Raw genomic sequence first — 26,876 nt, 5'->3', positions numbered from 1 at the left:
AAGGGACTGGAATAGAAAGATTCATGCAAATGTCATAATGAAGAGGGAAAGGAAAAAAGATAGACAATGGTTTCATAAATATTACGTATCACATACTATTGTCGATGTATCTACATGATATCTTTCCGACTTATATAAATGTCTATGTTCAATCATAGAAACACTCATTTAAATGTAAACTTCATAATTTGGCGTCATTCGTCAGCCAAAGAAAACATACACACATTTGGTCTCTTGTGAAGAATTGTCTCATTGGCAATTATATCGCATCTGGTTTTTTTTATACACATATACGCTGATACACAACAATAATATATTTGATATATCAAAGCTTCCTAAACATTAGGAACAAGCAGGTGCTCTTTTAAGATTGATATGTCTTAAACTAACTACAAAACCATGTAGATTAAGACAAAAGAACCAAAATTCTTTACGAAAACTTATAATATCTTTCATCTACACAACAAAAAATGCCTGTACCATATCAGGAATATGACAAATGTTATTCATTCATTTGGTGGGTTTGACTTTCCGTTTTTAATTCTCCTTGGAGTTTAGTATTTTTGTGATTTTACTTTCACCAAGAATCATTGAACTGAACAGAGTTTCTTTCTATTTTTCATGAATGATAAAAAAAAAAACATATCATGTTTTTTTTAAGCAAATTATATGTTCTCTTTGACAATCTTAAGATGGTAACACCTAATCATATCAACAAAATGAAACAGCATGTATTAATCCATGATTTTTCCGACAGGACTTTAGAAGTACAGCATTGGCACACCACAAATAATATTTTTTTCATAATGAAGTAAACTAAAGTACCTTCATATTAGACTTTTAAAACATTACCTTTGCAAGATTTTGAAGGTAAAAGTTTTGTGGCTTTAATAAACAATGAAGTTATCTTTAACGATATCCTGTGTTTTCATCTTTAATGTTTGTTTTGAATTGAATCGATCATGTGTAAGGTGTGGGATGGTGGGACAAAACATATTCTTATCATAGTACTTAATGTACTGCCTACGTAGTGACATAAACAAAAATAAAATCAATTTCTAATTATAAGAGACACGATATTAATTCAGACATTTTCAATTCTAAAATAGACAAATCCTAAATGCAGCTTTATTGATTTCGTTCCTAACGTCATACGCAGTAGCGACTTGTTACTATTGGTATCAGGTTCGATCTTATATAAAATCAATTGAGCAGTCTAGAATAAAAGCGATGACATTTTGCCAATTGATTAATTTAGTACAAATTGTTACGATGGGAATTTAATTCTTATATAAATGATTTAAGACAATTGAAGATGATTAAGCTTGAACACTTAAATTGTGATCGTTGTAAAGAGTATCGCGCTCTGACGATATATGACCTTATAAGGAGAACATAGAATCAATTAGAGGACAAAGCTTTAATAGATATTGCCATCTATAATTGTAAAGAGAACGTTAATAATGCAATATAGATGATATAAAACTAAAAAAAGGACGGGTAGTTGGTTCAATCCGTTTTTATATCATTCTATGAACATAGCATTTGCAAAACTTCTTGATGATAATTTTCTGCTTGCACACTTGTGTTTTGTTATCTATATTGAAGTATTATAGTCCATTCAACTGATATATCGAAAATAAACTGACAGTACAAAGGCTAAAAAGGCAACAGACAAACAGAAAAATAAAAGTATAGAAAACTATGAACTAAGCTATACGAACCCCACCAGAAAATGGGGGTGATCTCGGGTGCTCCAGAATGGAAGTAGATCCTGCTCAACATGTGACACTCGCCGTTTTGTTTATTATATTACAAACCGATAAATAATCTTATTCGGTAGGTCACATTCGTGAAAAGGGAATCGGATTGTATTTTTTTTACATCTGCACTCTGTATGCAGGCGCTGCTAGAATGTTGCTACATAGAAATAGAAGTATAATAATTGGGCAGCTGAAATCATCTCTTTTGACGTAAAGTTGTTTTCAACCGACTCTCATTGTCAATTTCTAGATTTAAGTCAAGATATGAGGTAGACTTAGCTGTATATGTTGTATCTTTTATCCCTAGTTCGATGGGATACATACGTTCAACAGTCACCAAACTTTGAATTATTTAATGAGAGAACATCATCGATACAGCGGAAAAACAAAGTTAAAGGATACTTTTAACTTCTTTTCTTTCTCCCTATGAATATGCTGTATGCACCCAGCCTCTTTGGATAAAGGAACAATTCGACAAGAAGAGAACATACTTTTTGTATGTACTGTAAAAGATTTTTGGAATTTTTTAGTATCCACAGCTGATTCACGCCACTTCTAGACAGTTTCACAATAACTTTGAGGCCCGGCTTTGATTGCTGATAAAATAGATGTTGATAATTTAGAATGATGTTTCGTGGAGCATTTGAAAAACCCAGCAATATACGGTTGTTTGTAGGGACACTTTATTATGTAGTTTAGGTATCCAATACAGTGATGGAAGATCCAGCTCTTTATCATTACTGGTCTTCGCTTGCTTTTATTATTCAACTGATCCGAATTGAGAGGCAAGAGAGTAGTTAAAGCTCAGATCCTTGATAGTCTCTTCTTTACAAATTTCATACTAATTAGCTTCGTTGGAATTCTAATTTGGCCTATCTGTTGTTTAAACCTATACCTTTTTTGGCATGTGTATTTATATTAATGTATTCTTATTATATTTTTATTTCTTTTCCGCTTTTAACTTTCTTCGAATTGTTTTGCGTTATTGTCAAATTGTAAACGCCAAAACGACATTTTTTTCTAATTTGCTAATTGAATGGTATAAATATACAATACAAATTAAAAAAAAAAACATTTTTTATACATACATTCAAGAATTTAAACCATTGAAGGAAATTGCGTTTGGTTGTCATGAACCATTTAATTAGAATAAAGAATCTTAAACTATTAAAATTGCATTTAAAAGTTATCCTACTAAATATACATGCATTTAGCACTATTAATTATAGCAAAATAAATATAAGATGTGAAAGCATTTATGTTTTCTTCTGGATCATATCTTTTACTTATCAATATGTATAGGGGGCCTCGGTGGCCGAGTGGTCTAAGTAGTTACTACTGTAATCACTAGCCGGTAAAAACTGAGGTTGTGAGTTCGAACTCTGTTCTAGCGGGTGCACTCGACTCCAATCTTAACTGACTAGGATTGTCAGTTTTCCAATCGAAGGTCGGTGGTTTTCTCCGGGCACTCCGGCTTCCTCCACCAATAAAAACTGGCCGCCACGAAATAGCCTAAATGCGGTGCTTAAAAGTGGCGTTAAAACACCAAAAATCAAATTATTAATATGTATAATAAATGATTTGTCTTTATGTGTCACCACATTGTTATTTTTATTTTGTGTGTTGCTTATGTATTTGGTATTGATGATAGTTCTATGTTTGGTTTTAATTTAAAAAAAAAAAAGATTTTTGATTTGGATATATTGGTTGTAGACCCAATCGATGATCTTTCCATTATCATTATAAATGATTTGTAAAATACAACCACATAATATTAATAGGAGACCGATTATACAATAATGTTATCAAACTTTGAAGATATTGACGCACGATAGCTTACTATGACGTAATAAAATTAGAAATCATCGCACACAAGTTTTATAGTCAAGCTTGAAGAGCCCATGAGTATACTAGGTAGGCTACTAGCATTTAATATTTGAATTGAAATAAACGATCGATGAGACCTGTATACACGTATTTAACATAATGACAATGATTAGATTTTATTGTTGGATATATAGATTATACCACTGCCTCGAGTGTGATACGATATTTATCCACTCGAGACAGTTAAATTTTCAAATTTAAAACGCGAGGCTCGCCAATTGACGAAGAATTAGAAAAAGAGTAAATACAGTATAATACTTCAAAAATCCTGTATGGTTATAATAAGTTTGATTTTCAGTGAAGTAAGTGATAGTAAACACTGTTAACACCCAATATTTAGTATATATATATATCCGGTTGCACTTATTTCACCAGCCCAGTAGTCATCACTTTTTGTGCTGACATGAATTATCCTTGATATGGTTATATTTATAAATTAACTGTTTACAAAATTTAGAATTTTTGAAATACTAAGGCTTTTCTACCTCAGGCATAGATTACCTTAGCTGGATTTGGCAAAACTTTTAGGAATTTTGGTCCTCAATGCTCTTCAACTTCGTACTTTATTTGGCCTATCTAACTTTTTTGGATTCGAGCGTCTTTTGTAGACGATACGTGCGTCTGGCGTATATACAAAATTTAGTCCTGGTCTCTATGATGAGTTTATTTATATTTACATCTACCTATATGCAATTTTCTGTTGACTCTATTTATATATTTATGATAAATATTTCATGAAATTGATTAATTGGTTAAAACATTTATATTTTCATTCAATTGGTAGATTATTTATTGAGATTGCCAGTACTAAAACATAAATCGAATGATTCAACATTATAGCATTTTGGTTAGAATTAGTGATAGAATTATCTCCCTTTAAACATTTATTTCAAAATTTATTCTTTTATTACGATATTGGCTAATGCAAACACGGACGTTCGTATAAAAGCAATAATAAAAGAGCCATACATGATTAACTGTTTTCCTGAAGACGTGAACTACTACCCCCTCCCCTAGGTTGACACACACATTCCTACTTATTCATATGAAAACACGTGACAATGATAATAAGTGTGAATTCTCAATTTACTTCCCATGAAAAAAACTGACAATAATAATGATTGTGAAACCCCCATCTACGAAAATTGGATTTTTACAAAAAAAGTAGAAAAACAAGATTAATGTTTGAACTGCTTTCACGATAAAACATAAAAACAAGAAGATGTGGTACGATTGTCAATGCGAAAACTCATCGACGGTACCAGTGACCAAATGACATGTAAGTTAACAGCTGTAATATCAACGTACTTACCTCATATGGAGCAAATCCATACGGAATAATAAGCTTTTAAAGTCCCTGAAATGATAAATGTAAAACAATCCAAACGAGATCAACGGGCCGATTCAATTACAAAACAATGTATATTTGTTACATCAAAATAGGTACAGTCTAGGTAACTAACTATTTTAGACTTTGTACAGGCATATATATCCTTATGTTGATAACGGTGTATAAACCTGCTAAATAGGTAGCTAAACCTCTCACTTATATGACAATCGCATATAATTCCGTTATATTGACAACCACATGTGAGCTTTACAAACAGACGTATTATTTAAAAATGTAAAAAAAAATGACAAAAAACTCTCTATAGACAAAGTACATAAGCCAAAATGAAAGACGAAGAATACAAAAAGTACAAAAGCATATTAACACAATGGCGGGATGTATAAGTACCGAGCCACCCAAAATGGATACTGGCTACCAAAAATGAACTAAACAGTGAAGGTTAATAATTTACAAAAAAACAAATAAGACCTCTATTTGTGTGTGTTTTTGTCGTTTCAACGTTTGACTATACCTTGTGTTTTGGGGCGAATAATTAGGCGGTGTATTTGTTGTTGTTCTTGCTTTTGTAACATATTATGCAGATAAATTTACTTCAAGTAATCATGATAAAAGGATAAAATTCAATGTGTTTACAACTGTATTTACATAAATATCTTGATTTCTCAATTTTAGATCAGGCAAAGAATATATGGGTACTTTTTGTCACAACTGGCAGTACAACCTTTGCTAAAGTTGTGCGTCCGTTAGGTTGTGTGGGATGCTTAAAAACGCAGTCACGCCCGGTCTGAATGTTGCCGTTTTAAATTAAATGATCATTTAAAAAATGTACAACATCCTCTACGTCTTAAAAATCCTCCCAACAGATATTTGCCGTGTCCATATATGGATTGTGGTTAGGTTAAATTGTTGTCCCTATTGATATGTTCATAATTATTAATGAACGGTTATTAAATATTAGATTTTTTTATATCTCAGGAATAGATTACCTTAGCTGTATTTGACAAACCCTTAGAAATTTTTGGTCCTCAATGCTCTTCAACTTCGTTCTTTATTTGGTTTGTTAACATTTTTTTTATTCGGGCCTCACTGATAAGTCTTTTGTGGACGAAACGCGCGTCTGGCATTAATTATAAAAGTAAATCCTGGTATCTATGATGAGTTTATTAACAACCACTGGGTCGATGACACTGTTGGTGGAGTTTTAATTCCCCGAGTGGATCACCAGCCCAGTAGTCAGCACCTCTATGTGAACTTGATTGATATGTTCATAATTATACATTTACTGTTAACAAAATTTCAAATTTTTGAAATACTAAGGTCATTTACCTCAGGAATAGATTACCTCAGATGCATTTGACTCTTGAACTTCGTACTGAATTGTTTTTTCTTTAAATTGTTTTATTCGAGCGTCACTGATGAGTCTTTTGTATACGAAACGCGCGTCTGGTGTTAATAAGTACTTAACTCCTGGTATCTATGATGAGGTTATTTACAACCACTGGGTCGATGTAACTGCTGGTGCGTCCTCTGTTCGTGCGGGATGTATAAAAACTCAGCCACGCCCGGTCAGAATGTTGCCGTTTTTAAATCCAATTATCATTTACAAGAGTACAACGTCCTCTTCGACTAGAAAATCTTCCCAACAGATATTTTCCGTGTCCATATATGGGATGTGGTTAGGTTTAATTGTTGTCCTTGTTGATATGTTCATAATTATAAATTAACTGTAAACAAAACTTTGATTTTTTACCTCAGGAATAGATTACCTTAGCTTTATTTCGCAAAACTTTTAGGAATTTTTGGTCCTCAATGCTCTTCAACTTCGTTCTTTATTTTATTTTGTTTTGATTTTTTTTTATTCGAACGTCACTGATGAGTCGTTTGTAGACGAAACGCTCGTCTGGCGTTAATAAAAAGTTCAATCCTGGTATCTATGATGAGTTTATCTACAACAACTGAATAGATGACACTGTAGGTGGAGTTTTAGTTCCCCGACGGTATCACCAACCCAGTAGTCAGCACTTTAAAGTGCTGACTTTAGTTATCATTGATATAATCGTAAATACAAATTAACTGTTAACAAAACTTTGAATTTTTGAAATACTAAGGTTTTTCTACCTTAGCTGTTTTTGGCAAAACTTTTAGGAATTTATTGCCCGCAATGCTCTTCAACCTCGGACTTTCTTTGTTTTTTTTAACAATTTTTTATTCTAGCGTTACTGATGAGTCTTTTGTAAACAAAACGCGCGTCTGGCGTAAATAAAAAAAATCAATCCTGGTATCTATGATGTATCTATGATGTGTTTATTTATCCAGTAGAATAGACCTATTTTCACTTGCATTCTAAACTCGCCGTATATCATCTCTGTCGACTACCCACTGAAGGACATATCTACTAGTATCTATAAACTGTTATATATTTTAGTAATTATCAGTTATGAGTTGAGTTGTTGCACCTATCTTTATATGTGCATGTATCAAAAAAAAGTTTCAAACAGTATGAAAAAAGTAAAATCACAAAAATACTGAATTCAAAAAGGAGTTTTCATTGATCATGCATTCGAATCAACAATGCTCATTTGAATAAACTTATGGATATAAGAAGATGTGGTATCAGTGCAAATGAGACAACTGTAAATCTAAGTCATTATTTGTAAAAAAAAAAAAAAGTAAAACATATAGGTCAAAGTACGGCATTTAACGCGGAGCCTTGGCTCACAACGAATAACAAGCTATAAAGGGCCCAAAAATGACAAACGCTAAACCTTTCATACAGAGTCTATTTGAGATGGGGGTTTTTTCAATTTATAAAAAGTACCTTTCTGTAAAAATATACATTTTTTATGATAATTTTCTCACGACATTGACTTTAAAAATGGTTGATATCTTTAAATTTTTTAAATCTGTTTTAGATAATATATCAAAGATTTGATCACTCAAAAAAAATAGAGCGATAGAATAACCTCCCTTTCAACATTAAATTTCAAACTTTACAACTTTATTACAAACATTGTAATGAATAAAAAAAAACAATGTCTTTATGAAAGCGCTTAAACATAGCGTCACTAGTTAATAAGAAGCTACTTGCAATCAAGACCCACCTCCTAATCTATATAAAATTGAGAAACGGAAGAATATATTAATATCTTGATTTCTAAATAATAATTATATAAGATAAATAATATTGCGCCAACGCTATAACAGATATACCATCAAAGTAAAAATACACACCATAGGTGACAGGGGTAAAGAAATATGGTTATATTTCAGTGTCACGACCGGCAATAAAACCCTTATCAAAGTAGAGCGTCCATTACGCTGTGCTGGATGTGTAAATACACAACCACGTCCGGTTAGAATGTTGACGTTCAATCCAATGCCTTGTGTTAAAAGACTGAAATGCACTGTATACGTAAAGAATCCTTTCAATATCTCTTAGGCGTGTCTGTATATGGCATGTGGCAAGGCAAATTTTATATCCAGCCACGTATACTACTTTATACTCTTTTTCGGTTGCATTCATCATCTCGGTTGATCTCTATTGTATTTATGGTGTCTGTTATGTTTCTCATCTTGATCATGCTTGTACAATTTTCCACTTGACGTAAAAATGTCAATGTGTTTTTGCATGGCTAGATTGAATTATTAAGGAAAAATCAAGGTCAAAATCAAAGTCTTGAACATTTTATCTCTATGACTTTTTTGAAGTCGTTTCGCAGTGCCACGAGTTTGTACGTAAATTGGTAATGTCTTGTTATTTCTTTTAGTATAGCATGAGAAACTGCACGTGAATACCAAACAGTTATACGTTTAAACTAGCTATCAAAGATATTTCAAATAAAATATCCGGAAAAAAATAGTTCAATGTATAGAATGCACTTCGTAAAAAGTTCAGCAATTTTGTAGTAATATTTCTCGTAATCATGACAGTATCCTTCGATTTTTTTTATCTCAGAAAGTGTAAAAGTTTCATATATATTTGTTCATATGCAGTTCCAAATATTCTAGCTGCTTAAAAAATTTCGTAAAAATTCGTGAGAGTTACAATTTACGTAACTGTTATCTTAAAACAATAATGATCAATTAACCAAAAAAAGAATGGAACAGCCAACAGAGAACTATATATCGAACCTATGAAAACTGTGTATACAACCATACGTATATAAATATGATCCTCCAAGGGTTGACTACATGTGGTCTAAAAATGTGGTCAACATAGACCACTCCCCACCTGCAGAACAAAAACTCTAACTGAGAGGGTTCTGTTTTGCTGTTTGTGATATGCAACAACGTACAAGACAAAACGGAAATACGAAATACATTGCTGTAGGCATGGTGCGACGCTCATTGAAGATTACGGAACTGTTTCACTTGCCCTTTTACGTGTCCTTATAGATTGCCTACCGGTATTACAAGGCAAAAATTGTGCCCTATACAACAACTTTCGTTTTTATGGGGGATCAATACATGACTTTTTGCCTTTATCTCCGTCCACTGATTCTGAGCTATTATTGACTCATTCATGCCGTTAATAAGCCAGAAATATATGTCATTGGATGTAAAACGAACACCAATGAATAGGTGCTAAAAAAGCTAACAAGACATCTCCAATTCATTGCACGTGTATCATCATAAATGTCATGGTTGAAGCGAGACATTATCTTTTTCAGTCCTTTAATAAGCGAGGACTGTTCAATGTTCGGTTCTCCTAGAACACGATCAACATGTGGAATCGGTATCATAACATAACAGACAATTTTGGTCTCCTCTAAAATTGTGTTCAAACTATCAAGCATATGTTCTTCTTATTTGTGTACATTTAGTTGTATTTCTGTGCCTTTTGTTGCATTTCTTTGCTTACTAGTAGTTTGATTTCATTGTTCTTTGGAACAAAGAAAATATTAAAACGATGTTCAATAACTTCCATGCCCTTTGTTTTACAACAAATAAAACGATATGTGCATTGATTTTAATATAATTTATTTCAATTTAGAATACTTCTTGTTTGATGATTTACTAGTAATGTGGTTCAACACAGTTCAATAGAATATCACAAGAAGACAAAAACCTGTTCACTTTAATAAGACTTGATAAATTGAAGGGAAATAAATCTTTCTACTGAAACCATAAATGGGGGATGTATATGATTTATTTGTCTATATTTGAGTTATTCTTGTATAATTAAGAATATATGTTTTATTGATAATCCTTTAATTGATTTCAGGAAATTTGCAAAATAATTTTCAAAATTTTCACTGATTACTAGTATGTAAAATTACTGGTCATTTTCAGGGAGTATATTTAACCAATAATGAATTAGGTGACTAGACAAAATCCCTGGAAAATCAGGAATTCTACATAAACCCATGTTATACAAATTCAACCAATCACACAGAAATTGTTATGCATTTTATGACATTACTGAAAACATTGCTAGAGAGGTATTCAAATCCCTAATTACAAGTTTTAACTTGATATTAGAAATGTGTTTTTCTTAACTTTGAATAAACCAATGTGTTTGAAATATTGTTTTTTTTAAATAAAAACAATTATTTACTATTGTACAGTGATTATAAATGAAAGCATATGAATTAATATTAAGAACACGATGTACTTATTTTTGCATGATAAGTTAGGGTAACATTTACTGTTACATAATAGCCTGCTTTTCGTCAGCCACACCTATTTTGTTTACATATATTCTTTCAAGAAAATCCACGTTTAAAGAGTTATGTCCATCACAAATTTAAAACAGTTTATCAGCCTACAGAAAAGATATAAAACAGTCAATAGATACACATAACGAACCCGAAAACAAGTCGGTTCAACCGGGTTTTAAGTGTATGGGCCTCAGAAAACACCATGTTAGGTGGCAAGACGATAACCTTTCGAAGACTGTCCTTCAACAATTGCCATTATATATCTTGTGGTACCGTTCCCACGATCAACAATTGTATTATTAAAAGAGGCTACATTAACCACATAATGGTTGAGTGTAACTGCTGTCGGCAAACAGAATTTCATTTTACAAATTCCATGAAATTTGTTAAGGGAATGTGTATAAAAAGATCTTAATTATTTCAGTGATTTTGAAAAATCCCTATTCAAAATTAGGGATTTTATAAAATCACGAACCAGTTTAGAGATATCAGTGATTTCACAAATTCACTTTGACATATATATGAAAAGATATATGTTGAAATCATAAATTTTAAAGATTTATTCAGTAGCGGACGTGGCGTTTTGAATGAATTCGTAATGCTGGTGGATGACGGCATACATCTTCGTCACACCTTCTACATCTTTGTCCATTAATGATCTCGTAAGAAGGCATGAGACAAGCCATTGGAATACCAGTCAGTTTACAGTGAAGCCTCGGACACAGTGGTCTCACTTTCAATTCGTTTGTTGTATTTGTATTGACATTTGTCTTTGGAGATCTTTTACAGACGTCTATATCACAATCTCGACACAGAGTTAACATATTTATTTTTTTGAAACGCCTGAGAATACATCTTTCTGGAACATGATTGTGTTTGCAGTTTGAATTTGGACAATATGGAACTGAGACTTTTGGTGGCCATTCTAAGATCAAACAGAGGTCAATATCACAACTTCTACACATTGTTCCATCAAGTACGATAAAATCTTCAGCAAGACATCGTTGAGGAATGTTGATTTTTGGACACTGTATATCACAGTTTTTCACCTTACTCATATCTGAAAAGATAATAAGTTTGAACAATATGTTTTATTTCTAAAGTGCAGAAATGACAAATATACAACCGGGATATCGTGATTAGGATCGAAAAAAATATTTAAATCCGTAAACAATGGAACGATAATTAATGATGAAGATCCATGCTAGTTTCCTGTTCTTCCTATGTTTATAGTGGTGTTGAGACAGATTTAGACAAATATTGACTATAATTGTATATTTTAATTTCCTATCCGTCAGTCATTTGTATGACTTTTTCTTTCTTTAGTACTTCAGTACTTCAGTGGTAAATATCCTTGATAAGGTCATAAGGTAGGTATCATGATTCAGTTAACAAGCCATACTTATTATTCAATATCGAGAAATGACTTAAAATTTGAAAGTGTAAAATATGTTTCATACATAGAAGGATGGAAAGTATTATAAGTACATCCGAGAATAATGAAATACTGACATCACTGAAACAATTAAAACTAAGTATAAATTGGGGAAATCATTGTAAACAACGTATAGATTAGATTTTTTTCTCGTGAAAAACTCCTTTTAAGTGTATTTTAAAATTTAATAATTTATCATAATGAAGTATGTATATAATGTATATCCTAATGGAAATTGTATTGAAGTTAATACAAAAACGTTTCATTTGAATTGAGAATTTAAGTAATTTTAAATTTATAAAGGCAACAGTAATATACCGCTGTTCAACAATCATAAATCAATTAAGCAAATGAATATCTGGGTTACAAAGCTAACTAAAACCGAGAGAATCACACCAAACATTCGAGGGGGGACATCAGAAACACAAACAAACGCCAACATACTTAGAAACGGACTTTCTGATAACAACAGCCACTAATTTGGGAACAAAAGAAACGTTCAAAAGTAGCAAATGTCCGCTGTGACACAAGTTTGACAATTGAGTAGTATTTCTCCACACACTCTCTCTCGTGTACTCTACAAGAGGATTATTATGGAGGTTATTCTGTACTATTTAAACCATTTTCTGTATTCTTTATCTACAATGCCAATAATTCTCTGCTCTTTAAATTTTAGCACAACAATGCTCTGTAGACTTTATTTTTAGCTATTTTTTCACATTTTATCGCTCTTTTCATGATAATATTTTAAAATAATTGTATAAATTTTGTGATTGCATGTTAGTTACGTACACGTGTCACTGTGTTCGATATCCTGGGGTGTTTATCGTTGATGGCATATGTTCGTTGTTGCTCTGCAGTTTGCATGTTGTGTCGACTTATATATAATGTGTTTGTGGGTTTTTCTGTTTCAGAGGTATTTCTGTCACGTAGTGTTTTAGCTTAAAAATAACATTGTCATAAAGCGGGAGTTTTTGCGTGCCATTAAAGCAGGTGCAACTCATATTATTTTCTTAAAATAACCTGTACTAAGTCAAAAATATGGCAGTTGTGATCAAATAGTTCGTTTCTATGTGTGTTTGTTTTTGTTGTACTTCGGTGTTCCAATTGTTCCTTTGTTTTCCTCTCATAGTTGATGTGTTTACCTCGGTTATAGTTTGTAACCCGTACTTGGTTTATTCCACAATCAATTTTAACTTTTGAACACCAATATACTACTGTTGCATTTATTAGTCCTTTTCTGCCATTTATTCTATTTTCTGTAAACCCTTAACCTCATCCATACTTTCTTACAAGAAAGGTTATCAAAATAATTGTTTTTCTGGTTGTTTTTGTACAAAGAAAATAAAGCAACTTAATAAGTCGATCCCATAGTGTCAACGTAGCCATGATAACGGTTATCATCACGATACTGTAAAAGTATGCTAGTGACTGACTGGCGCTTCTCGTGAGTTCACCAGGAACTTTATGGAAAAGATTATATAGCAATATGTTCCTCTGGTTATCAGCCCTATGAGCACAAAGGGAACTTGATCCAGGATTGTCAACCGAGGTATTGTGGAACAAGCTGCTTACTTCCTATTGTATATCTATGGTAATCATATTTCTCTACACACTCTATGCAATTTGTTCTAAAGTTGTTTTTTAACGAACTTGTAATTAAGAAATAGAGAGAACAATTAATCAGAGTTAAGATGACGAGGATGTAAGCACGTTTACACATTCCAAAAGCACTTTGCGCTATTCCCATTCTTTATCTATTTCTTAAATCGAGCCCGTGCTGACATCTTTGTAGCTTTTTCGTCCCACATATACATGTATAGTATTTATAAATGACATCGCTTTATTTTAATTTTATTGTAACTGTTAGAGTTTTGGTATGCGCTGAAAGATTATCGTTGTTATTGGTTTTGGTAGGCGACCTAATTGTGCGTAGATTCATTTAACATATATATAGTGCATTTATTCTAAATATAGTTTTCGTATTACATTTTGTCGAGTTATTATACGAAACTGTGACTTACAGGGTTGAGTGTTCTACTGCAAAGTATATATTTATTGTATATAAACAATCGAAAGGAAACAAAAACCAAATAATATGTCCATATTAACTCTAAATTATTATCTAATAAGTATTCGTAAAGTTCATAATATTGTTAAGACATCTGATTGTTCACCCTTGTGACGTCTGTGATTTACTAATTAAAATAAGTATTTCTTGAAAAAAAGTCGCCTTTTTAACGATTTCTTACTAAAACCAGAATCTTGCCTTTGAATGTCTATCATACTATCCTGGTAACTGTTTCGCAATAGTTTCCAAGAGGTGCAGCTTTAAGGAACAGTACAAATTCGATTTTCTTCCGACTGCACTTCAGGACATCAGGACTTTGGAAATATAATGCAATTAAGGATAAAATATTTAAGATAATGGAGTAATAAGAATAACAGAAATAGCTATGTGCTAGTTCAATACTACCAATTTGGGGATGTCTTCCGCGGTTGATGTAGCAGATAAAGAATCCTTTAAGAAGAAAAGGTTTACCTTTTTTTTGTGTAACTAGTTCTATCTAGTTTATAAGGATAAAAAGACCCCACATGTTATACTTCTAACTTGTGGTTTGTTAAAATCACTAAATGACCAAGAAACGTTTTACAATTTGCAATAATTTCCTTCTTTAAAAAACTTCCGTTTACGTAGATAGTTCGAGAAAGTCAACATACTTCTAACTTACATCTATATTAATGACAAACGGTGACATTAATCTTCACTTATATTGTAAGGTGTAACACACTTACCTGCTGATGATCGTAACAAAAATCCTGCTAGAAGGAAAACAATCGCCGTTATCTTGAACACAAGTTGTTTCTCCATACCTGTAAACAATATATGGGTGCAATTAATTAATTTTTGCATGATAATAAATTACTTTACATAGTCATAATGACAGTGGATTATGAAGACACACTTTTGTATTCATCATAAACAACTGCAAATAGACTTACACTGTTAGATTTTAATTATACTGTATAGAAACAGTTATGATTTATTTAAGACAGGTTTATTCATGTTCACTAAGATGACTTTTAACAAATTCAAAAGTTAATGTAACTAATTAGGTTTGCTCTTCTGCATTCAATACTAGTCAATCGACATAATCAGACACATGTATATTTTCTCTGGCAATATTAAGTTAGGATTTTAATGTCGATATGTATAAAGATGTATATATATAGACTGGTATTTTCAAATTGGTAATCTCAGGGTCTTAAATTTGAAGCATATGTGTTAGTTTCAGATATAATTAGGGTCGCTATCAAAGTGGGTCAAGAAAGAGGTTGTCATTTTAGGTCTGTTATGTTTTGTTGGTTCCTTTACTATATTGATGTTAATCAACAGCACTTAACTACAACTCTGTTAAGGGCCATGTTGGTCAGCTGGGCAGCCCGCTTAACACGGGAAAGTAGTACCGGTTGATGAGTCGAAGACATAGTATCAATGACTACATAAAGCGTTATCAGGAACACTTGTGAAAAAGTGAGATGATGGTCCGTTACCCAACATCATGGATACACGGCCCGTCAGACAGCATAACACTCCATCGATTTGTTATAACATGGGCAACACAAAGGATGCCACATGTGGAGCAGGATCTGCTTACCCTTCCGGAGCACCTGAGATCATCCCAGTGTTTGGTGGGGTTCGTGTTGCTTATTACTTAGTTTTCTATGTTGTGTCATGCGTTCTATTGTTTGTCTGTTTGTCTTTTTCATTTTTGGCCATGGCGTTGTCAGTTTGTTTTCGATTTATGAGTTTGACTGCCCCTCTGCTATCTTTCGTTCCTCTTTCATCGTCAATAATGGGTTTTTGTATACTGACTTTAAAGTTTGTACTGGCTATACTGTATGATTAAATTGAATTCTGTTACCATAAGTACTAAGTCGTTGAGCCACCTTATCAGCAGTTACACATGATAGTTTGCAGATAAAGAGGAGCCGACCAAGCACATCCGTTCAGCTGTAATGACTGAGATGTTATCTGATATTTTTTAATCATCATTATTATTTTAATATATATTTCTTATTTCCTGTGAATTGGTATTTGACTTCCCATCGTTGACACCAACATTTTACTGTTTTGCAAGCTATATTAAATGGCAGTACATTATAGCTGTCCACATACTAAAAACCTTAACAATGCACAAATGTGCAGTTAATGATACATGTTCATTTAATGAGAAAAGCAATTCTTATTCTCTGTATATGGACATGGAATTTATATGTGTAAAGTGTACTACACATTGCCAGTTAACATGCAAATGTTAGTGCAAACGTTAATAATTTAACACAAATGCACAGGATTGCACAAATGCACAGGATTGACAAATTGAAATTATAGTGATTAAGAAATTATAAACTATATCTGCTAACATAGTCACTTTGTTGTGGTCTCATTTGCAATCATACCGCATTTTCGAATTTTATTGAAAGATGTCTAACAAAAAATGAAAATGTCATTTCTGATCACATGAATTTTAAGTGGTACAAAATGTATTCGTAACCAACATGATCAAAATTTATTTTGATAATTTTTTGTTTTTTTGGTCAATAAACTGTTTTCATTAACATTGATTTTGATTTATTCCCAAATAGTATCACGCCTTTCCTGTGCTAGTAGGAGTAGGAATAAGATTTTATTGAAGTGTTGTCAAAATATAAATGTTTCTGTATGAAATCATGATCACATAACGCAATAGGACAGTTTACAAATCAAATCAAATAATTGTATTGGTGTAAATTACAATACAGGAAGGATACCAGCTGACATTACAAAATACAAATATTAAAAATAAACAAAAAGTAAATATACAGAGACATGTTTTCTAAGAGATACACATTTTATATCTACATTGCGTGGAGGTGTTATTCATGCTATACATCCTTGCAAAATTTACCATTTTAGAAATAACACTTATATTTTTCTAATCAAAAATTATTTTTACATTATATACTGTAATGATGGTCTCAGATTTATGATGACATCTATAATACAAACTGTCTTGCACAATGGTATAGTCATATACAATTACATCTGTCGAATGCATATTAGCTAATTACTTTACTAAGAATAGAGATATGTTGTATGTATTTGGATACCAATATGACCGATTTGCTTCTAATGTCACTCAAGTTATTTAAAGATACAAACGAATTAACTTACAGGTCAGGCTGGTTGTGATCTTAGGGATGTGATGAATTGAGGATGTAGGATATACCACTGTATAAGGAAACTTATCCAATATTATCTTTCATTTAAATTCAGTAGAGGACAGTTTTAGCACTCAACAAGAGACCAAATGAAACAGCTATCAGTCACCGTACGGCCTTCAACAACGAGCAAAGACCATACCGCATAGTCAGTTATAAAAGACTCTGCAATTGCAAATGTATAACAATTCAAACGAGAAAACGATTAAATGTTTTTAAATTGATATTGATGAACTAACATAGCTGTTTGCTAGAGAGACCGAAATATTTGATTTAGATAAATGAATTTGGTTTTTTTTTGTTCATGTTGTTTTTTTCATATATTTCTAGTACTTACTTGGCTTTCAAATGTTTGTCTTTGAGCGTTCCTGATGAAGGTATATCCAGAAAAGCGCTTCGAACGCATGAAATATATAACCTGTTGTTTTCATTCTTTACAGGACAAGGTTGATACCTCTGCTTGTGGACTATCAGACCCAGAGTGTATCATCAGCTCAGTAGTCAATACTTCTGTACTGATGTTTTATAACAAACCGTTCTTGAATTGTCTGTTTATAGATTTTGAAATTATAAAACAAAATAAGGTTTCAACTCCGTCAGGCAAAGTTGACCTTATATGAATTTGGCCATTTTGTTAGGTTCTTTATGGTCATATATATAGCTCTTCTACCGTTTCAGTTTTATAGGTCATCGGCTTTCAAATATTTGGCTTTGAACGTTCCTTGTGAATGTAAATCCACAAAAGTGCTTCGCATGAATAACATTTAGCATATGTTGTTTTTGTTTTTTCGACACCGTGAATTTTTCTCTGCTGTTATACTCTCAGTCCCAGAGATTATAATCAGATCAGTAGTCAGTTATTCGGAACTTGCTAGATCTATAACAGATTTTTTTAATATTGTCTTTTTTATAAATTTTGAAATTATAAAGAAACTAAAGTTTCAACTTCCTCAGGAAAAGTTGACCTTATATTGATTTGGCTTCCCAATATTCAGCGTGGAACATTCCTGATGAAGTCAAACAAAAACGCACCTTAGACGAATATAATTTCAACTTGTTGTTTTCGTTGAATGATCAAACATTCTCTATATACACTGCCGAAATTTTCCCAAAGGAATTTACTTTATCAAGTAAATCAATTATTAACAGCGAATAACTGTCTTTTCCTAGATTTAGATATTTCAGTTTAACACTTCTTTATTGATCCTGTGTCAAGTAAGGAACCTGTAGTTCAGTGGTTGTCCTTGATTCATGCCTATCATAATTGTTTTGTAAGTTATTTTGTTAAAAATCAGGCCGTTTGAATTATTTCGTATTTTTCTTGTTATGGTCTTTTATAGCCGACTTAGCAGTATAGTTGAAGGCAATACGATTCCCTGTGATCGCAAACAATGACTGCATTTGAAATGTGGTGGATACTAATCTCCTTTTTTTATTTAGGGAATGACTGTAATATGTTTTTCTGTCTATGAAGCAATAACATAAAAAAAAACGTGGTGCACACTGAATACCCCGCTTAAATATATATATAGCACCACATTTTTTTTTATAATATTTCGAATATAGACAAAAACAATATTACAGTCATTTCCTATAATTTAATTCTAATTCCATTTTAAACGGGAGTAAACCATGAAAAAAACGTTGATGACGTCACGGTCACATGACGAAATTAATTAACAAAACAACGACAGCCAATCAGAAGACGCGTTACATCCAATATTAAATTATATATAAATGATAATTTATCGGCAATAAACGCCATGATGTCAGAATCAGCCCAAACCGAGATGGCGAGTTTTCCTAAGTCAAACACTAAAAGGGAATGAAGTGATTGTCTGTCATACTGTTGGGGTTGTCATCTTTACGTGTACATGAATTTCATCAGCTGTTTGGTCATAATCTATGATTTTTCACACTGTTGTCCTGACCTGACCTGTCAGCCGAAGGTCGTCGACTTCTAGATGTTCACTTCCTTGTCTCTCTTTTTTATGGTTATTGTTGATTTTAACCACTTAGGTTACACACAAGACATATAATCCAGGCAATTAATCATACGTATGTCGGAATATTGTTTATAACTATATAATAACCACATTTACATTTCATGTGATTATAATGTTCATTTAAAGAAAGTAAAAAACAGGAATTTCAACAACTGAGCACGTGATGGGTTGTCACAAACATTTTTTTGCTTTCGTATTGAAGACGGCGTTATATATTTCCCAACTCATTCGGTATGCGTGAGCCTGAACCTGCTACTTAGACTTTTTAAACGTCAACAGTGAATGAGTAGAAAGTTGATGTTTTTTTTTGATAAACCAGGCTTATGTAAAAGAACGTCTCGTCCTTTTTTCTTAAAAAGTTCTTCGGAAAATCTTGTTGATAGGTATTCCGTATAAACCTCACAAATAATACATGACTGTCTTCAGGTTTAGATTATTGGTACTGACGGTCTTTATCATGTAATTAACGAGGTATAGTGTTCTTTAATTTGTGTTTGTAAATTATCAACCTTTACTGTTTAGTCCACTTTAAATAATATCCGTTTGGCATGGCTCGGTACTTATACGTCCCGACGCTGTATGATTGAGCTAATGTCATTTTTGTATTCTTGTCTTTCATTTTTGATTATGCAATTTGTCTTTATGCCATTTCGTTTTTCTTTGTTGACGTATTTGTTTGTTTTATAGTAATTAATATTATACATGCTGTTGACTACTGAACCCCTATATTTTTTACATTTTAACTATTATTTTTATTAATATAAAGGAATTGTATGCGACTGTCACTGAGAAGATTAAGCTAGTTATAAAAGCAGATTCAAGCGACCATTTTTTACCTGAAATGCTTGTTCAAAGTCAGGAATTTAACAGATTTTATCTATTCGTTTGATTATTTTGGTCTTTTGTTTTTGTAAGTTGATTAGTGACTTTGCTTTTTGAGTTCAGTGTTTTTGTGATTTTACTTTTTTTTCTTGAAAATGTCTCTACCAAGTCAGGATTATGACAGTAGTTTTCAATTCGTATGATGTGTTAGAGCTTGTAATTTGCCATTTGACAAGGGATGTTGCGTTTTGAATTTCCCTGGAGGTCGGTATTTTTGTTATTTAACTTTTTATGAGGCCAATATTTTAGTCTTTGATGAAAATTGAAAAGTATTATAACTGTTGATATCCAAGGTTATAAGGGCCAAATTTATACCTGTATATACCTTTGGATTTCTGAGATTATTTTTGACAAAATCTGCTTATCTTTGAATTATCCAGATTTTGATGCTGTGATATAGCCAATGATATTGACTAAGTTTCCTAATCTTTCACACAATCCAGATATGTTACGACACCACCGGTTATAAATTTTAATCTCGAGCAATATTATGTTCCAATTTTCTAATCTTCGAAGTGCCAACTGATTATAGCTGTTGATGTCCAAGAGTGTTGACTAAGTTTGCTTATCGATTGTGCACATCACACAGACTTTGTAGTACAAAGTAAAATCACAAAAATACTGAACTCCGAGGAAAATTCAAAAAGGAAAGTCCCTAATCAAATGGCAAAATCAAAAGCTCAAACGCATCAAACGAATGGATACACCACTGGTTAAAACTGTTGATCTCAAAAGGTATTATTTAACAAGTTTTTTTTCTGATTTGGAACTTTCCACACTTTGTATATCATCAAAGGTTATTGCTGTTCATCTCAAAGGGATTATGGACCACGTCTTTGCATTACCCTGACGTTGTTCGACATCATTGGTTATAGTTGTTAATATCCAATGACCTTAACTGAGATTTTCACTCTTCCAAATTACCCAGACATTGTACAACGCTGCTGGTAATAGCTGTTTAACCCAGAGATATTTTGACATGCCTGTTGATATTCTCGATACCTGTACGAATTTTACTTATCGAATATGACTTATATCCGGCTTTGTACTAACATAAGCAACATGAAATATACCAGATGCGAAGCCGTGGCGTTGTCAATTTGTTTTCGACTTATGAGTTTCCATATTCCTTTGCTATCCTTCGCCACTTTTCTATACTGTGCGTGAAATCAATGATTATTAGTGTTGTCAACGGTTAACCGGTTAACCGGTTAATCGGTCGAACGACCGAATACCGAATACCATAAACGCTAACCGGTTAACCGTACTTTTTTTCAATTTCGATAGTTTTGATATAAATTTGTGTTGAAAATCAAATCATTAAAAAATAGTTATGTTTTATTTAACAATTGTCTCGTGGACACTGGTGATTAGTTTGACAGATCAATTGTCCAGTATATTGATTGCTATTGTTAATCATAAAAACATAAAATTAATTAGAGTTCGGGGCAGGATCTCTAAGAAACATAATTAGTAAACATGTTTTTTTAACAGTAACTTAAAATCAGTAATGAGATTTAATTTTACTAATTACTTCATTATTTCGTTTTCGATCTAATATTGCGTAAACCTACATTTAAATGTGCAACCTCCGTAGTGCAAGGGTTAGTCTTACTTTAAATTCAAAAATTGTGAAATGCAAACCAATGTGAATGTACTCAATGTATACGTGAAAGTACGAGAAACATGCTTAAAGAAAAAAGCAAATACAGTGAAGAAACAGGTCGTACAGCATGTACAATGACCTATAGTTGTTAATTTCTGTGTCATTTTGGTCTCTTGTAAAGAATTGTCTCATTGGCAATCATGCCACATCTTCTTTTTTATAATTAATTATTTCAAATTGAAACACACCCCATAATTTTCGGAGACAACAAGAGAAAAGGATAGAATAATCGGTTTCAGACATATGACATATTTAATTCTATGAGATTAGGATTTTTTTTTTTTTTTTTTTAATTTTTTTTTTGATTTTTTAATCTGAAGTTGGTACAAACGCTATAGTTGATACGGTGTATTTGATTATTAAAAGTCAAACTTCGCCAGGAATCCTCACAGACAAGCCTTATATAATGCTAAAGGAAAAACTTCAATTCTAAAAGCGTATTTATTACTTTGATGAAAGGTTGTCAAATTGACATTCAGACCACATATTATATCTATGTGTAGAGTTCTATTGATAAGGCTTTCAAACACCAACTTAAATTACCGGTTAACCGGTTAATCGGTCGAACGATTATCCGATTAACCGGTTAGGCAAAATTGTACGATTTGACAACACTAATGATTATGGATGTTTATCTTCAAGAGTAATTATGACGAAGTCTGCTGATTTTCGCATTGCCCGAACTTTTTACAACACTACAGGGTATTTTTTTTTTATTTCCAATGTTATCAAAGACCAAGTGTTAACGTTCTGATATTTGCATTGCAAATACGTTGTTTGATACCAGTGGCTAGGATAGTTGATCTCAAAAAGAATTATAGACGATTTTTTTCTAATCTTACGAAACAGGTTTTATCAAAGGTTATTAGGGATTATGTTTTCTGATCTCCACATTGGCAAGACTTGGTATGATACCATTGTTTGTAGCCTTTGAATTGCAACGGTATTATTGACCAAGTCTTCGTTTCATCAATTAAGACTATGTAATATATATACGATTAATTATAGTTAATGATTTTGAAGGGTTTTATTGAACAAGTCAACCAAGACTTCGTACGATACGAAGGATCAATCTAATGTTTTATTAGATTTTGTATATAACTTGAATATACCCGTCTTCATTGAGTCAAAAGCTTTGATGTGTTAACCAAATGTATCAACTTTATACAAAACATCACTGCTTTTATATTGTACGGAATAAAGCAAAACATTACGACGTTTTACGGCATTATAGAGTGACAAAATGGGTTTATTTCGACGATTTTTCTATTTAAATGTGTGCTTGTTTTAGTTTGTGCGGTATTTAATACAAAATTTGACGAAAAATGGCAACAAAGCATAGGTTTCAAAATTGTGTTACCCTTGGTGGAAATAAACTCATCATATATACCAGGAACAAAATTTAATATTTACGCCAGACGCGCGTTTTGTCTACAAAAGACTCATCAGTGACGCTCGAATCAAAAGTGTTATAAAAGGCCAAATAAAGTACGAAGTTGAGAAGCATTGAGGACCAAAAATTCCTAAACGTTCCGCCAAATACAGCTAAGGTAATCTATTCCTGAGGTAGAAAAGCCTTAGTTTTTCAAAAATTCAAAGTTTTGTTAACAGTTATTTTATAATTATGAACATATCAATGATAACTCAAGTCAACACAGAAGTGATAACTACTGGGCTGGCTCGGGGAAATAAGGGATTCATGTGATCAATTTGCCAATATTTATACTTCAATGAGGTTTTTTAACTTTACATGCAATGCTAGACAATCGTGGATTTTCATTAATATTTCTCATTCAAACAAAGCCAATAAAGGATTGTTTTTGGTTTTAATGGGATTTTTTTCTGCAAATTACATATCAAATATAATTGCAAAACATCCGTGATCACGCTTGTTTACTGTTTGTGGCCTTTATTCGACTATTAAAGTAGTTCCAAACTTTTATAGTTCAGCTAACAAAGTTACAGATACCCACATTTCAGCAACACACTTTTGAAAATTCTGCTTATTAGCAAAGTTAAATACTGGTTAAGTACCAAAGTCACGTAAAAAAGAGATTAGACAACAGAGACGGACCAAAACAATAAACATACTATATAATTGAAAAGCAAACATTTAGTAATAAGACTTACGTAAAATCGACCAAGTTCAATCTCAAGATGACCAAACAGAAAACATGAAATGCTGGTAGATGTACACATAAAGACATTACTTTCAATACATTTTTAATTAACTAATTCAATACAAGTATAACACGCATGCATAATTATAAATAAAAGCAAAAGCAGTCTAGACATCTTCTATTCTACTGCTGTCTGGATTTCTTCTTTTAACAGAGAACACAAATTAAAGACTGAATCTTACATGAATTTCAGAAAACAACTACTTCAAGTCACAGTTAATGTAAGACATTCATAACAAAATTATAAGTTTATCGGTTGATTATACCTATCACTGTCCAGTTCTTCACGAAATATTTGTGCGTTTGACTAATTTCTGTTATTTTGGTAAATAAAAGCACTATAATGGTTTGCCATAATATAGCTAATAGGAACAATTCCCACTTTGATATTGAGGCAGAATAGATTTCAGGTTGACAAATAATCTTCATCTTACGTTCCTAATCATCCCCAGTAAAATTTTGTGTATGGATAATAGCTGGGCTCAACATCTGGACAAATGTTTTTATAGCAGCCCCGACATCTTCGTCCTTCGTAATAATAAAACGATGGCATTTTACATCTTGATGGGATCAGGACCTTTGAACACCTCTGAATTGGACATCCTCTGTTCAGATAATTTCTCGTATATCTTCTGAAGCTGAAGGCTGAAATACAATATTTATAATATATTAAGTTATTATGTTTTAATGTACTAGTGATTAATATATACTAAACTGAAGCTGAAGGCTGGAATTTAACATCATACTATATTTATTATGTTTTAATCTATAGATGTATATATATATATAAAATGAATCATCTAAAACTTTAACCAAAAGTGATGGATTACTGCTTTAACTAACAACTTGTCTAGTGACAACTTTCCAAGGTTACATTTGTCGTTGACTGCCTTACTACTGAAAAGATATGTACGAAATGTTTGCTATTGTTGCTTTTGTTGTCTCCATGTACACATATACAGATATATTAATTTGAAGTTGTATTTCTAAGTGACTTTATCTTTCAAAATTGTAAAAAAATATATACAATTAAGTAAGAAAATATTGGTAAAAAACAACTACAAAGTTACAATTGTATACATACCTTCAATAGATGAAATAAGTATACACACCAATAACACAATTGACACTGTTACAAGACGCATGTTTAAGATGTTTGTTTTCTTAAAGTATTACAGTATAATAAACTATTTTGCCCCAGTTCACTGTTTTATACGTACAATAGTCACACTGCAATTAATCATCTTGTTAAAAGAACAAATATACCTAAATGATTAAAAATGTACGTTTTTGGAATATTAATGAACAGATTTGACACCAATTTTTATGTTTGATTAGGTTTAATAGTTGGTTCTTTGGTTTACATAACCACTGACATTAATTGAATTTCCTCAAGGAGTGGACAACATTAATTATTCCATAAAAAATAGAAAATAGAAAAAATGTTCTATTTTATGTTCCTTGTATGAATTACGCATTAGCACATGTTTTAGAAGTTCGAGGAAAAAGTGAACTCACTGCTTTGGCATATCACATTTAAAAGATATAAATTAACTTAATATCACAAAAGTATAGAAAATAGGGAAAAACCATTTGTTATGTAATAGTTCGAAAATGGTAATACCTTGAAATAATAATAAAAAAAATATTGAATCTTGTAATAAATTAGAGAAAAAATAAACACGATTAACATTTTTTTCATATGGTTACACATAGAAATGTTTTAAGTGAAAGAAACTCGTGCAATTAGAAAAAAAACCTTTTTATAATATTTGATACACTGTCATACCGTCGATGATGTTATAACAGATTTAAAATTAGGGTTGACTCAAAAGACCCAGTACATGGTCATTGCAAACATTATTAACTTCAAATGAATTTTTGTTAAAAAAAAAAAAAGTACTGAGCTAATGCCTTACACAAAAAGATTATATTTTACATACATTAACATTTTTGTGTAAGACAGCTGGTTAAACTCTTTTTTCGTACGGCCTAGTATCAGATCTTAAAAGAAGTCGGGTTTTGACATTTTATATGAAATGCAAGAAGTTAGTTTAAAGCCCTAAGCATATACGTAAGACGACAAATTTCAAAAATATAAATTCTGATATTGATACAAATTAAGGTAGTGTGATAATCTGCAGGACGTTGTAAAATAAATAAATTACATCTTTCTTATAATTTTCGAATTAAAATTACCAATAGAGAGGTCTTATCATACCTTTTCAGATCATATAACGAGTCTAATTTATTAATTACACAGTATTATTTTATCATATGCGTCAGTCTGTCTACGATTCAGAAAATAGTACCTTACAATCCAAAACTATAAAAAAAAACATTAGGCCTATTTCACTATTTATTTCCCCGTCAATGGTATTCCAATATGGTCAACCCTGAAGTGTCAAACTACAAGAAACTCCATTTTATACCAGTCAGTGGAATTCATCCTGAAATTGTAGTGACAACCATAACTCTATTTCTTTATCGTTAGAAACCTTAAAGCTTGGTTAGTTGGGAAAAATGAAAGTTGAGTTTAACATTTCATGCATTCTTAGTTGTTTGGACAGCAGCATGTAAGGAAGACAGATTACCATACAATAAGCACTTGTTCGCCTGTGTATGAGTCCCAATTGTGAATGTGTTTATAAAATGTACTTGTATATAACAAAAGAATATGTGGTATGATTGCCAATGAGACAACTATCCACAAAAGACCAAAATAACACAGACATTAACAACTATAATAAATGCTACCATATCAGATGTATAGTGTTGCCG

General features: G+C 31.9%; 2 long non-coding RNA genes across 2 annotated transcripts; both read right to left on the bottom strand.

Moving 5' to 3' along the window:
* Nucleotides 1–11,206: 11,206 nt before the first annotated feature.
* LOC139481364 (uncharacterized) lies at nt 11,207–15,067 on the bottom strand. Its single transcript, XR_011654601.1, has 2 exons — nt 14,893–15,067; nt 11,207–11,721 (listed from the first exon to the last, which is right to left on the bottom strand). It is a non-coding gene; the product is annotated as an uncharacterized lncRNA (long non-coding RNA).
* Nucleotides 15,068–24,125: 9,058 nt separating this feature from the next.
* On the bottom strand, nt 24,126–25,505 carry LOC139482863 (uncharacterized). Its single transcript, XR_011654985.1, has 2 exons — nt 25,180–25,505; nt 24,126–24,740 (listed from the first exon to the last, which is right to left on the bottom strand). It is a non-coding gene; the product is annotated as an uncharacterized lncRNA (long non-coding RNA).
* Between the last annotated feature and the right edge of the window lie 1,371 nt (nt 25,506–26,876).

The sequence above is a fragment of the Mytilus edulis genome, chromosome 7 (assembly GCF_963676685.1).
Source record: "Mytilus edulis chromosome 7, xbMytEdul2.2, whole genome shotgun sequence".
NCBI lineage: Eukaryota > Metazoa > Mollusca > Bivalvia > Mytilida > Mytilidae > Mytilus > Mytilus edulis.
This window is presented reverse-complemented; position numbering and strand designations above follow the sequence as displayed.